Raw genomic sequence first — 13,299 nt, 5'->3', positions numbered from 1 at the left:
CAATTGTTTGCACAATAAAAGTGTTTGTTTTTGTATTGCCCAGTTTATCAATTTTTGACAACATTTTGGCCCGCAAACGATGCAAAAACAATTTTGTGGCCCGCGGAGGCGACAACCTTGGACCACCCTGAACTATACCATACACACTATTGGATTCGAACCCACGCACGCAATGCAGTTAGCGGTACAACCATTTTCCTATCAGCCAGCATAGTGGCTATATCAACTCTTTTTGTTAAATTCCTTCCTCCGCCTGTTTTAGTACTCTTTGTTCGGGGCTCCCGAAGTATGCGAACCAAGATGGCGGACATCGGAATGTAATATGTGTAATAGGTTAGGGTTATGCCATAATTTTAGGTATAAATACTACGGGTAGCTCTTGGCTAGTCTTCGAACTGATAATAGGACTAAAATTAGAAAAAATTATCGCCTAACCCTAACCTGTTACCCATGTTACGTTCCGATGTCCGCCATCTTGGTTCGCATACTTGAGCCCGCTTTGTTCTTACTACGCACAATACCTACTTTATTTGTTGAATCTTTAATGGATCTTTAACTAGTCGCACTTACGCTTTTGTATAGTTCAAGTAGTCTAAATAAGTACCATAGTAATACTAAATAAACTTAAGAATACAACACAAATACAAAGCAAAATTTATCCCCATGAACACCGAAAGTTCTTCTTGCGGAGTAATCCTCCCCGCTTGGGAAACGTGGGCATGGCAAAGTGCTCAACCGTCAAGTGCTTAACAAATTATGTCAATAAATACCACATATAATAAACACATAAAACGAATGGAGAATAAACAAAAAATCTTACGATAACAAAGTCAAAACTTGACTTCCTTGTTTATATCCGTGATAATGTCTAATCTAAAAAAGTAAAGAGTGACGTATCAAATATAATTTCAACAGCCGCCCTGAGAAGATTTTGCAGTAATCGAAAACAGCATCGAAAAACTGGGTAAATTATAATATCAGCTGTAAGTAGGCTCTTTTAGGCGGAGTGATATGTTTTCACTGAAGTCGCAGTTCTAATTTAGGCTCTACAGAGTCGGGATTCTGTATTCACTGGAGTCAGATTACAAACTTTGAATAAAGACAAAATTTCATACCAAACCTCAAAAGGCATCAATTTTGCTAACGTCATAACAGTTTAAAAAATATTTCCCATCAAAATAGATTTCCACTCGTTCGGAATGGAATGGGAGATGAAGTATTTTACAATCGCAAGTCGAGTGTCGGGGTTCAAATTTTTCTTAAATCGCGGTCGATTGACAAATATTTTGTTACTCCTAAGCCCTAATCAATAAATACCAACAACGTTGTCCAATGTCAGTCCACCAGAATACTTTCAAAGTTGACAGAGTCAGTTTTTAGTCTATAGATCAGAGTCTGTATTTTCTGATGTAACTCAGCGTCTAGGTATCGATGGCTTGATAGTCTTTCGCTTGATTCGACCTTTTTATACCCGAACAAAGATGAAGTTTTATTTTCTGATCCACCTCAAATAGGACCAATGGTCCGACCAAAAAACAAACGATGCTGATCAATATTAAGATACATATCACAATTATTTTTTCATCATTTGCAAACGGGGAAAAGAAGAAATACAAAAACATAGTGGACGATACCCAACCCAACGCAATAATTGTGCAAACAAAACATATCCTCAATGAACCTGCAAATAAAATAAAACATGATAAGTAAGTTATTTGTACAACTTCCTCACTTCCGATGAGCAAACATGCGTTATTTCGAAAATAAAATCAGATGTTGTGTGATAACCTTAAAGTCTGAAGAGTTCATAGAGGTCTTGCATTGAAGATACTTTTATTTTCTACGCAGCAAAATAGGAGTCGGCCTTATGTAACGTTTAGAAGTGATAAAATATTGCACACAAGCATTTGGTGCAATAAAAATTCTCGGGTCAAAAATAAAATGATTTTTACGGAATTAAATATTTCATAAATTGACATAATATATATCACCGATGCCTTAATTTAGGTATTTTTTTCAAACGACGCCGTTTTCACGCATTCCTTTGCGAGCAAAGTTATGTAAAAGTTTCAGCCAATATGTAAAGCGCTATTATATATTGGAAGAACCGGAATCCTCCTGGTCCGTCGAACATGACATTGGGTGTAATAAAATGCAAATATTGAATTCAGCTCACCCATTTTACTGCATTTCTACTCAAAGTCTTTGATCATTTCGACGATATCTAGTAAAGCACATAATAAATTCATGGCCTCAAACCATCGCTAAAAAATATGGATAAAAAATTAGGGTGCGGTATAAAAGAAAGCCTTTTACATTGGCACTCTTTACTTGAATTGTATTTTAGTTGAATGCAGAATACGAAGAGCTTAATTCGTCGACTGTTTCGTAAATAGCGAACAATGTTACCAATATTAAATATTTTAAATTTCTTATGTCAAGCATATATAAATATAATTTTTGGTCTCATAGTATGATTTCGATGTATGATTTCATGTCTGTTCTGTGCTGTTTATTTTTTTTTCTATACTGAGCCCTGTTCTTTCTATTATGGTCAAAGAATTGTACCAGATCGCAGTGTGGTTAAAAAATATATTTGTCTCATGTACTCTAAACTAAAGTCTAAACTAAACTATACCATAAAATTTTTGTTTTAACGTTAGCATTGCTCATGAAAATTAAATCTCTCCCGATCTCTTTTGTACAAGCAATACATATCCATAATTTCACAATACCAAAATATTATTGAGTCATCCAATACCCACCCGCAAACAAAACCCCGCCATTTCAACAAGGCGACTAATAAAGCGGAATAGGGAAGTCATGCCAGTTAACAAAGGAAACTCGAGTGAGGCTGGGGAGGTCGGCGCGTCTTGTATTACAAAACCTCAATACACTAATACGTTCGATATCAGCGAGCTTTTCTTGTAATGATCTAAGCAAACTTTACTGGAGACTAAGAATAAATATTAAATATGTTTCGGAGCTACACCAAGTGAATTCAAAAGGAACTTTTTTAAAAGTCATTGCAACAAATATTTTAAAAAATTTTACGTTTCATGGCAAGCTATATTTCCACACAAAATTTATTTTTATCACGGAAATTATTTTTATGTAGCATTTTCAGCTCACACACTCAGCAAATAATGTATAAAAAGCTGCTTTCAAGACGGCTTAATCAGGTGGCAAACCAGAAATCTTGATGGTGGCGGAAGCCGTAACTGACCAGTGCTTACATGAAACAACCCACGGCGACAAAGAAATGTAGAAGTCCTCTGGCACATAACTATCCCCTATTGTACATAGAAAAAATGGACCGGCAGCTCGCTTTCGTGTTGACGATACTTGACTGGCGGTATCGATACATTCAGAACCTAATAATTGACAACATTATGTGAGATATTTAATAGCAAATTATATTTATTTCACACTTTGGTGAACATTTTTCATGTCAACTTCAAAAGTTATCGGGTCGATACCGTGTAATATTCAGTGCTGGAATCCAAAATTTTAAAAACAGGTTCTCTCTTGTATCGAATTGACTGACAAAACGTTCGTTCCCTCATTTCAGAAAATGTATAGGTATGTCGCTACTAGGCTTGCACGTAATTGACAAAAATCAATTCCGTAATTACGGCAAAATCAATTACGTAATGACCCCGTAATTGCGATATTTTCCACGCATTTGAACCTATCATAACAACCAATTGAATCCACTTCTTTTCCGAATGGGACATTGAAGTTGGGTTTTCATATTCTTGGCAGTACTACACGCCGTCGGCAGATGGTAAAGACAAATATCAAGGAGTGAATTCAAATTAATTTTATTCTGATTTTTATCTTTTGTGTTAGCTTTGGTTTTCCTTAAATTAAAATTAACCGTCCCATTTTTATGCGATCAATTTTATTTTATCATTACCGACACTGGTATACGGATATTTATGGAAACGATAGTTTTTTAAAACCACCTTAGTGCTGAATAAAAATTACGGGTTTCTAATTTATTAACTAACGACGAGCGTATTCTCTCGTTTGATTAAACTTGCGATTTCCTCGCGACGAAGACTTGTTTTTGCAGCGTCTTCTGCATTATCCGACATTACTGCCTTGTTAGCATTTTATAATAATAATTATTGATGTCGACTTATTGACGATATTCCGATTACCATGCTTCATTTTACATTTAATCATTTCGCAGACTGAATGTTTATAACATTATTTGCGATAAATTTAGATCAAATATTATTTATTTGAGTATAATTTAAATATAGAACTTATATGATATGCCTTCTCCAAAAATACAAAGTTATATCGCAAAACAATGCATTTTGTGACATTTATTTTACACTCACGACATTTATTTGCTAACTCAACCCGGCGATCCTATCGGCCAAGATTGACACAAGTTTGGTCGAGTGCCGGTGGTATTCAAGTCCACGATAAATCAAAATAAGTTGCCGCATTTGGTAAGACAGTTAATCATATATGGCCGAAATATTGAGAGGAATTGTGAAAAACATCATGAGCAAGGCCAAGTCCGGACTGATATATAACGATAAAACCGTTAACAGAACATCAAGATTTTGTAATAGAAAATGGATCTCGCACAGAATAAACACACTGGCTCATATTTGATTATATATGATAGCAGTTAAATTTTTAGCGGTCCGCGAGGAATCCGTCGTTTTGCTGTTTCTCTGCCGTTTCAATCGCTTCACCGATGCCGAGAAGACGAAGTTGCGTTGGTTCATTACGCAATCTCTCTTTTGTCGTCATATTGCTATTTGATAAGCGCGACATTAATTATCACGGCGAGGTATTGGCGCGAGTGATCAATCGCTCTTTTCGCTTATTTGGTTCCAATTCGTCGCGAAAGCTCTTCGTTAAATTTCACAAGATCGTCGTGTTGAAAGGTTATGGATATTTTCCTGTTTATACCCCAAGTCTGAAATAAAACACCCAAAAACAGTATGATATTCCATGTTCATATATCAAGTGTTGATATTAACAATAAAGAATGGTTAAGCATTGCTAATCCACACTTGGTGGGGAATTCCCACTATTTAAACGCGTGACTATAAAATAGAATAAAATAGAAACGGAACATATATATTATATACCATAAGTAACGGAAAACTGGAACAAGTAAATAATGAATAAAAGTAAAATGAATACAAATGTTTGATAGACCATGTTTGAAAGATTGATATCCTGCGTTCATTAGTCATTTCACCCGAAGAAGTTGAAACCGGGCGTGTTAGCGTCCATCGGTCTTAACACAATTCTTCCCCCTATCTACGGTTATTATGTACATTGGCCATGGCCATGCTAGATAAGAAGCGAGAGAAGTTGAAACCAGGTGTGTTTGCGTCAATCGGTCTCAACGCAATTCTATCCCTTATCTACGGTTAAGTTACGGGAGAAGTTAAAACCAGGTGTATTGGCGTCAAACGGCCCTACTCAGTTCTTCCCCCTTAACTACGTTAATAATTTACATTGGCCATGCCGGAGAAGTTGATAATAGGTTAGTAAATGGCAACGCGTCATGCCTTTCTTCACCTACGTAACAAGAGAGAGAAAAGAGAGAAAAACGGCTGCGAATACCGGAACTCTCTTCTACTTGTTGAGCTTTCATTTTTCGCAATCGACGAAATTGACTGCTTTGAAGAAAGCTCGTTTCAATGCAATAATTACGACTTTACGTAATTCGTAACTACCCTTCCGTAACTCCAAATAATTACGTAATTCCGTAAATTACGTGCAAGCCTAGTCGCTACGTAAGCTACATTGACCACTTAATTCCAAATTTATGATCAATGGGAGAAAGAAAATCGCTGTTTTGTTTATTTGGTAATTAAATGCCATAGATTAAGAATTTAAACTTATTTTTTCGATCAGACCCCCAACACAGGGGAAAATATTGTCACAAAATCGATATACTTGTCCATGCAACCCATTCATTTTGTCAATATCGACGCGTATTGCGAAAGATACAAATGGAAATTAAGCTAAGTCAATCCAGAATAAACGAAACCGGACGACAGAGAATGTTTAGTAGTGCGTACTATTGATCATTAAATATGCGCTATTGTATCATGCAAAGCAATTTTCGACGTTATCAAGCATAGAAACTCCGCATTTGGTGCGTCTGCTTAACAGATTGCTACCAAATCCAGGGAAACGACATGGCTGTTTTTAGCTTCTATCGCAGGCCGTTCGAACCTCGTCGTTGGGGTATGGAGTAGCTGTGTTCAGGATTCGAGGTTCTGGTGAGGGAGTAGGCAATGGTCTACCATTGTCGATGCTTTGCCAAGCTTAAAAAGAGATTCAACTTCGAAACGACAAAATATCTCGTTGTTTGTTACTCGGAACTCTTGGGGGCTCACAGTTCCTTATATATAGAATCCGGCTGTTTATATTAGTTTTATCAATCAACTAGATGGAAGAAGATTCTCAGGTAGTAGCCTACTTGTTTGACCTGATGCTTATTCTACAGTAGACTATAACCACATCTAACAAGTCCACGCCTCCCATGCACCGGTTATAAAAAAACAACCATAAAAGGACGAGTCACCACCGTTATGTGATGTTTTGTAACGCTGTTTCGTAAATTTTCAGTGCAAATTCTACTTCGAGCTATCATAAAGAAAAACAGCATCAACTGCGCACTTGTTGGATGGCATTGAACATACGACTTTGCAATAAAATCGTGAACAATATATTTTGACCGAAAACTGATTTTGAATTTATCATTGTCGAATTCATATTCAGCAATCTTACTCTACTATTCCAATTATTTTTCACATTTATTGGGTCCTTACCAATACAGTTAGTGATATTCTTTGAATTGAACGCCACAGGAGATAAATTTGCGATGACATAATCATTTTTGAAGAAATTGCACATTATAAGGATGATTTGTATCTGAAATGTCAGTTAACGGTTAAAATAAATCGTAACCGTTAACCATGTAAAATCGGTTAACCGATTAACCAGTTAACCATTACCAGCCCTAGTACCAAACCATCTATTTCAGCCCTGACTTTCCGATAAACGGAACCATCTGCTCGTCTATACATAAAACTCGTTCATGATGCAGTAGTGGTTTGAATTTTGCCCCAAGCATTCCTAGCGGGGGTCTGATTTTGAACAATTTGATCTTGACAAAAATAAGAATTGTCATCAAGTAATCGTTGTTATTGAAATAGAAATGGGGCATCTTTTTTTTTATCTTTCCAGTCGATCACGACTCATTACATCGGCGACACGGTTAACTTTTGTTTCCGAAGCCTAAAACATACAAGTTCTCGGTAAAAACCCCACTGTAATGTATGGCAACTATCAGTTAGGCTTAAAAGTCATCCTAGGGTTGACTAGCAGTTTCTATGTTCAGCCAGCGTCGTGTGTGCTTCTGTATCCAAATAATCTATGTGTAATGTTTTGAATAACAAATACAAGTTTCTGCAATACAACATACTGAATCGTAAATCAGTCTGGCAGTGCTATTAGGAGTAGCCAGATATAATATAAGTACACAACGTAGCAGAACATAACATGGTGTCAGAAGACTGGAAGAAGTCTGAAATCTGTTAAACTGCAAACAGTCGAGTCTGAATTATACTCAAATCTGTTTATCTGCAACTGAATCCGAGATGTCAATGTCAAATAACTTTGATCATCCAATGATTGACTGGAATGGTCATGATCTGTACCAAGAATTTTGCAGATTCTAAACCCATGTTCAGTTTATTTTTGATGGATCGTTAGCCAAATTGCCTGCAGCTGAGAAAGCCGGATGGCTTGGAACATGGATAGAGCATGAAGGAAGAGAAATCTACAAAACTCTAACTTGGGAAAAAGAAGAGAAAAAAGATCCTTTTGCTGTTTTGGCTAAATTTGAGAAATATGTGAGACCCCGAAGGAACAAAAGAATTGATCGACATAAATTGTTGCGACGTAAACAAGGCTCATCAGAATCGTTTGACAACTTTGTTAAAGATTTGAAAATCATTCTAATGGATTGTGAATATGCTGATTCAGATGATATTCTGATTGACTGTATTATAGATGGTGTGCATGAGAAAAAACTGCAAGAAAGACTTTTAGATAAAGGAGAATTTCTAACACTAGCAAAAGCTTTGGAAATTGGTCAGCCGTATGAACTTGCACAAAAGCAAATACGTATAGTACGAGATGAAGAGGATTCTTCAGTCTCCAGAATTGCACAAAATCCTTATCGTCAATCAAATTTCAGTTATTCGGACAAGAAGCAAAAATCAAAGAATGCATCATTTGACCGCAAATATGACAAGACTGATAAGAAATGTTCTCGCTGTGGAACCGATAAAAAACATAATCACTGGAAAGCAGTCTGTCGTCGCCGTACGAAAATAAATTCTGTCAAAACGAATCTGAAACAACATATGAAAATTATTCTGAAAGGTCATCAGAAAATTTAATGGAATCTGAACCACAAGTTGTTGACTTACATGCACTGGATTACAAAAAGCATAGCCATCGAAGTTACACAAATCACTGTTTTAAACCAGTAGCAACGGTTGATTTCAATATCAATCACAACAACAAAAATGTTAAAGCTACATTTGAAATTGTGAAGTTTAAACAAGAAAATGTTATATCAAGAGATCTTGCTGGAAAACTGAACTTGATCGCAAGGTTACAGCCATTAGATATAACATCTGATTTGACAAATGAAACACTCAGAGAATTTCCTGAAATGTCAAATACTAGTGGTACACTGCCTGGAGAGTACACTATCAAACTTGTTTCGAATGCTAAAGGTGTTATACATGCAGCCAGAAGACAACCACTTGCTTTGAAAACAAAGATAATTGAAAAGCTCAATGAAATGGAAAGAAATGGCCACATTACCAAGGTTGAACAGCCAACAGAATGGGTTAGTTCAATGGTAGTGTCTGTTCGAATAGAAAAACTGCGCATTTGTATTGATCCATCCGATCTTAATAAAGTAATAAAAAGAGAGCATCATCCTATGAAAACGATCGAAGAAGTAGCTTCTGATATACCAGATGCTAAAGTATTTTCTGTACTAGATGCAAAGAACGGATTCATGCAAATTAAGCTGGATGAAGCATCCTCATTTTTAACCACATTCAATACTATTGCTGGGAGATATCGTTGGTTACGTCTTCCATATGGTTTAGTCTGTAGTCCAGAAATTTATCAACGAATTATGGATAGAATGTTAGAAGACATTCCCGGAGCTGTTGCTATAATGGACGATATTCTAGTCACTGGACGGGATATTAAACATCATGATGAGATCTTGAAAAAGGTTATTCAAAAAGCAACAAGCTATAATTTAAGGCTGAATTTAAAAAAATGCATGATTCGAAAAAATGAAGTACCATACATTGGTCACCTATTAACTTCTGAAGGTTTGAAAGCGGATCCTCCATAAGTTCAAGCTGTACGCAACATGCCAGAACCAAAAGACAAGTCTGACGTAAAAAGATTTCTGTCTTTTCTGAACTATTTGTCAAAATTCATACCGAAATTTAGTGAAGTTGATGCACCACTCAGAGAACTGCTAAAAGAAAAGGTTGAATTTAGTTGGCAATCTGCACAAAAAGAGGCATTCTGTAAATTGAAAGAACTTTGTTGTAAACCGCCTGTTCTGAAATACTATGACGTCACGAAACCAGTTGAAATTCATTGTGATGCTAGTCAAAATTGCCTAGGTGCTGTTCTGATGCAAGATGGACGACCAATTGCTTACTCGTCAAGAGCAATGACTGATACTGAAAAGCGATATGCTCAGATAGAAAAAGAGCTATTGTCAATTGTCCATGCTTGTAAGAAATTCCATTGCTATATTTTTGGAAAAAGAGTCAAAGTATACAATGACCATAAACCTCTCGAAATGATTGCAGAGAAACCTTGGTTGTCAATACCAATGAGGTTACAGAAAATGTTAATGAATTTGCAATGATATGATCTGGAAATAAAGTAACGAAGAGGCGGAGACATGATTTTACCGGATACTTTGTCTAGAGCACTGGTTCTCAACCAGTGGGCCATGGCCCACTGGTGAGCCATGGAGACATTTTGAGATGGGCCACAGACCAATTATAAATCGCAAGGGTTGTTGATTGAAATAATTGATTCGTTTACAAAATTAGCTTCACACGTTTTGTAAAAACAAGATATCTATTTGCAAAACATGCTTCGCCGTTAAAACGCATTGTGACTCAACAAACACATTCTACGGCATGATGACCGTAGAAGGGGAATAGCAATTTCAATAGTGGCGTATATCGATGCATGGACATCAGTTGAATGGCAAAACGAAAGTTCATCAAAAATTACATTCAATGTAGATTCCATCTTCTCCTGAAAACTGAAGTAAAAGGACAGTGTGTTTTATGCTATAAAGTTTTTAGACATCATTCATTGAGACCGTCAAAATTCAAACTTTATCTGAAGGCAGGGTTTTCCATATCGATGCAAATCAAAACAAAGGCTCGGAACCCACCAAAAATTAATGTGTTCGTTGATAGTGTTCAGCAGCAGATAACCCACTAATAGTCAGTTGAATAAAAATTCATTCGGAAAACTCTTTTCTATAATAAAAAACTTAGTGGGCCACAGAACTTTCGCGCAACAAAAAGTGGGCCACGAACGAAAAAAGGTTGAGAACCTCTGGTCTAGAGCCTTCTTAACGGATAAGTCATCAGAAATTTATGGATTGGATTATATAAATATGATGGATTTTATTTCTGTATCCAAAGAAACGTACTTGTAATTACAAAAGTTGACAAAAGAAGAGCTCAGCTTTCTGCAATTGACCATACAAACTGGATGGCCAGACACGAGAAAAGAATTGGATGTTTCACTTCGTCCATTCTGGGATTCTCGCAGTGAACTTGCTGTTTTAGATGGCATTATCTACAAAGGTATGAGAATTGTCATTCCCCCCAGTGTGCAGCAATATGTTCTCAAACTTGTTCATGAGTCACACTTGGGCATTGTTAAATGTAAACAAAGAGCTCGTGAGGTGTTCTTTTGGCAAGCAATGAACTCTGATGTAGAACAGTTAGTAAAAAATTGTTCAAAGTGTGCAACTTATCAGAAAGCACTTTCTAAAGAACCCCTTAATCCATCAATTCCGCCTACATTACCATATCAAGAAATTGGAACTGATTTGTTTGAATTTGAGGCAAGAAATTCAGAACGATGTATTCAAACTGTCAAAAATCTGTGGAGAAAATGTGAAGACAAGCATCTTGCATTACTTGACTATAGAACAACTCCACTAGAAGGAATTGGTTTATGACCTGCACAACTTCTGATGGGTAGACGCACAACAAATACATTGCCCATAGCTACTGCTTTGCTCGCTCCATCATTTTTTGATCGAAATGAAGTTCAACGAAGAATAGCATTAGAGAAAGCTGAACAAAAATACTATTATGACAAATCAAGTATGATAGAGCATGATGAACTGAAAAAGGGAAATGATGTCAGGATGTCACCATTACCTGGTTCTGAACAATGGAAACCTGTTGTTATAATTGATCATCATCAAAACCCAAGAATATATATTGTTCAATCAAATGTAAGAAAATACAGAAGAAATAGAAAGCATCTTAGAAAATCTACAAACATTGCCAATAAAAATGCTCATCATCATGATTCTGATTATGATCTCCATGTTGATTCTGATAATAAAAATACCCACAGCTCACCTCCTAATGGACCTTTCCCCGAGCATCGATTTCCTTGTTTACTTCGTGACCTTGGCCAATCAGCAAGATGCAAAAAGTGACGTAACAATGCTCCCTTTTGGCATCCGCTCAGACACTTTTCTCACTCAGACAGATTTTCAAGCGTGGTCGTAAACATTACCCCGTTTTCGCATTTTTGAACTCTTTTCGTTAGTTTTCAGTTGTGTTTCGGAAATTTAAATATAAATCAGATAATTCAATGGTCACCCTGTCTTTCTAGGAGTTTTAATTTAATTGCAGTCATATAAATTAGTGTAGAAATAGCTGTGATAGATTAGGCTAAAATTCTTTACCGGTACATTTAAAAAACAGATTGTTGTATGCGATGAATCATAATGATGGTTTGAAACACATACCCCATTTCACAGGCGCCAACTCAAAAAAGCACTCTTAAAATAGCCCCGAAAATTTTGCAATGGTAAAGTATAGGAAGATTTTTTCGGGGGTCAAAGGTCGGGGAAAGGCCCATAATAGGCACAGAGCAACAGATAACCACAATGCTACATTGCGAAATAATCAGAGAGATAACAGATACTAAGTTACTAGGCGTGGTCGGATTATACATCCTCCAAATAGGCTTAATCTTTAATAGCATTGTGCATGCAAGTTTCGTTGTTTTGTGTTCTTTTTATATGTTTCTACTGAAAGAATAAGGGATGTAATGTATGGCAACTATCAGTTAGGGCAGGGGTGGCCAACCTATGGCGCATGCGCCAAACGTGGCGCATTGCATGATTAGAGGTGGCGCATTGCATCTTTAACCCTTTTCATGCCAAAATTGGTAACTGCACTTGGCTTCTCCACGCCAAGCCGTTTTTTGCGATTTACATGGTGACTTTTGATTGTACCTAAAATCTATCCTCCTTACTCCACGTCGCCCACTTACGGCTTGTTGGAATTAGAAACAACAGGCGATTATCGACGTTAGCTTTTGGACGGACTTTATGACATTCATTCTAGACTTTTAGCAAAAATTAGTAAAATTTACTATTTTTAGTTGATGTTACTAGCCATCTCAATGATCTAAATTTGAGACTGCAAGGCAAAAGCAAACTATTTCCAAGCTTAGTAAATGACACTAAGCATTCAAGATGAAGTTGAAACTTTTCGTTTCCCAGTTGGAAAAAGAGGATTTGTCCCAATTTCCCCACATAAAAGAACACCGTGAATGTGCTGCTGGTAATGGCAATTTGGCAATATACACAGAAAAAATCAAGTTATTGCAAGAGTCATTTGAAAGTCGTTTTCATGATATTTCAAAAGAAGAAGACTATATACTTGCTTTTATAAACCCATTTTCACTTAGTGAACTAACCATAATGAAGATGCCAAGCAATATACAATTGGAACTAATTGACTTGAAAACTCATCCATCATTGAAAATTAAATTTGATGAGCTTTCTTCAGTCCCAAGTGCATCTGACATGATCAAGTTCTAGCAATCGTTACCCCGTGAAAATTTTCCAGAACTGAGAAAATTTGCCCAGGGTTTTATATGTCGTTTCGGAACGACATATAGATGTGAACAAAC

General features: G+C 36.5%; 1 long non-coding RNA gene across 1 annotated transcript; it reads right to left on the bottom strand.

Annotated features, from left to right (window-relative positions):
* Nucleotides 1-654: 654 nt before the first annotated feature.
* On the bottom strand, nucleotides 655-2,760 carry LOC144419818 (uncharacterized). The gene is made up of 2 exons (XR_013474285.1): nucleotides 2,177-2,760; nucleotides 655-1,681 (listed from the first exon to the last, which is right to left on the bottom strand). It is a non-coding gene; the product is annotated as an uncharacterized LOC144419818 (long non-coding RNA).
* Between the last annotated feature and the right edge of the window lie 10,539 nt (nucleotides 2,761-13,299).

This window comes from Styela clava, chromosome 2, assembly GCF_964204865.1.
Source record: "Styela clava chromosome 2, kaStyClav1.hap1.2, whole genome shotgun sequence".
Lineage (NCBI taxonomy): Eukaryota > Metazoa > Chordata > Ascidiacea > Stolidobranchia > Styelidae > Styela > Styela clava.
The sequence above is the reverse complement of the archived record's forward strand: the minus strand, read 5'-3'. Positions and strand labels throughout refer to the sequence as shown.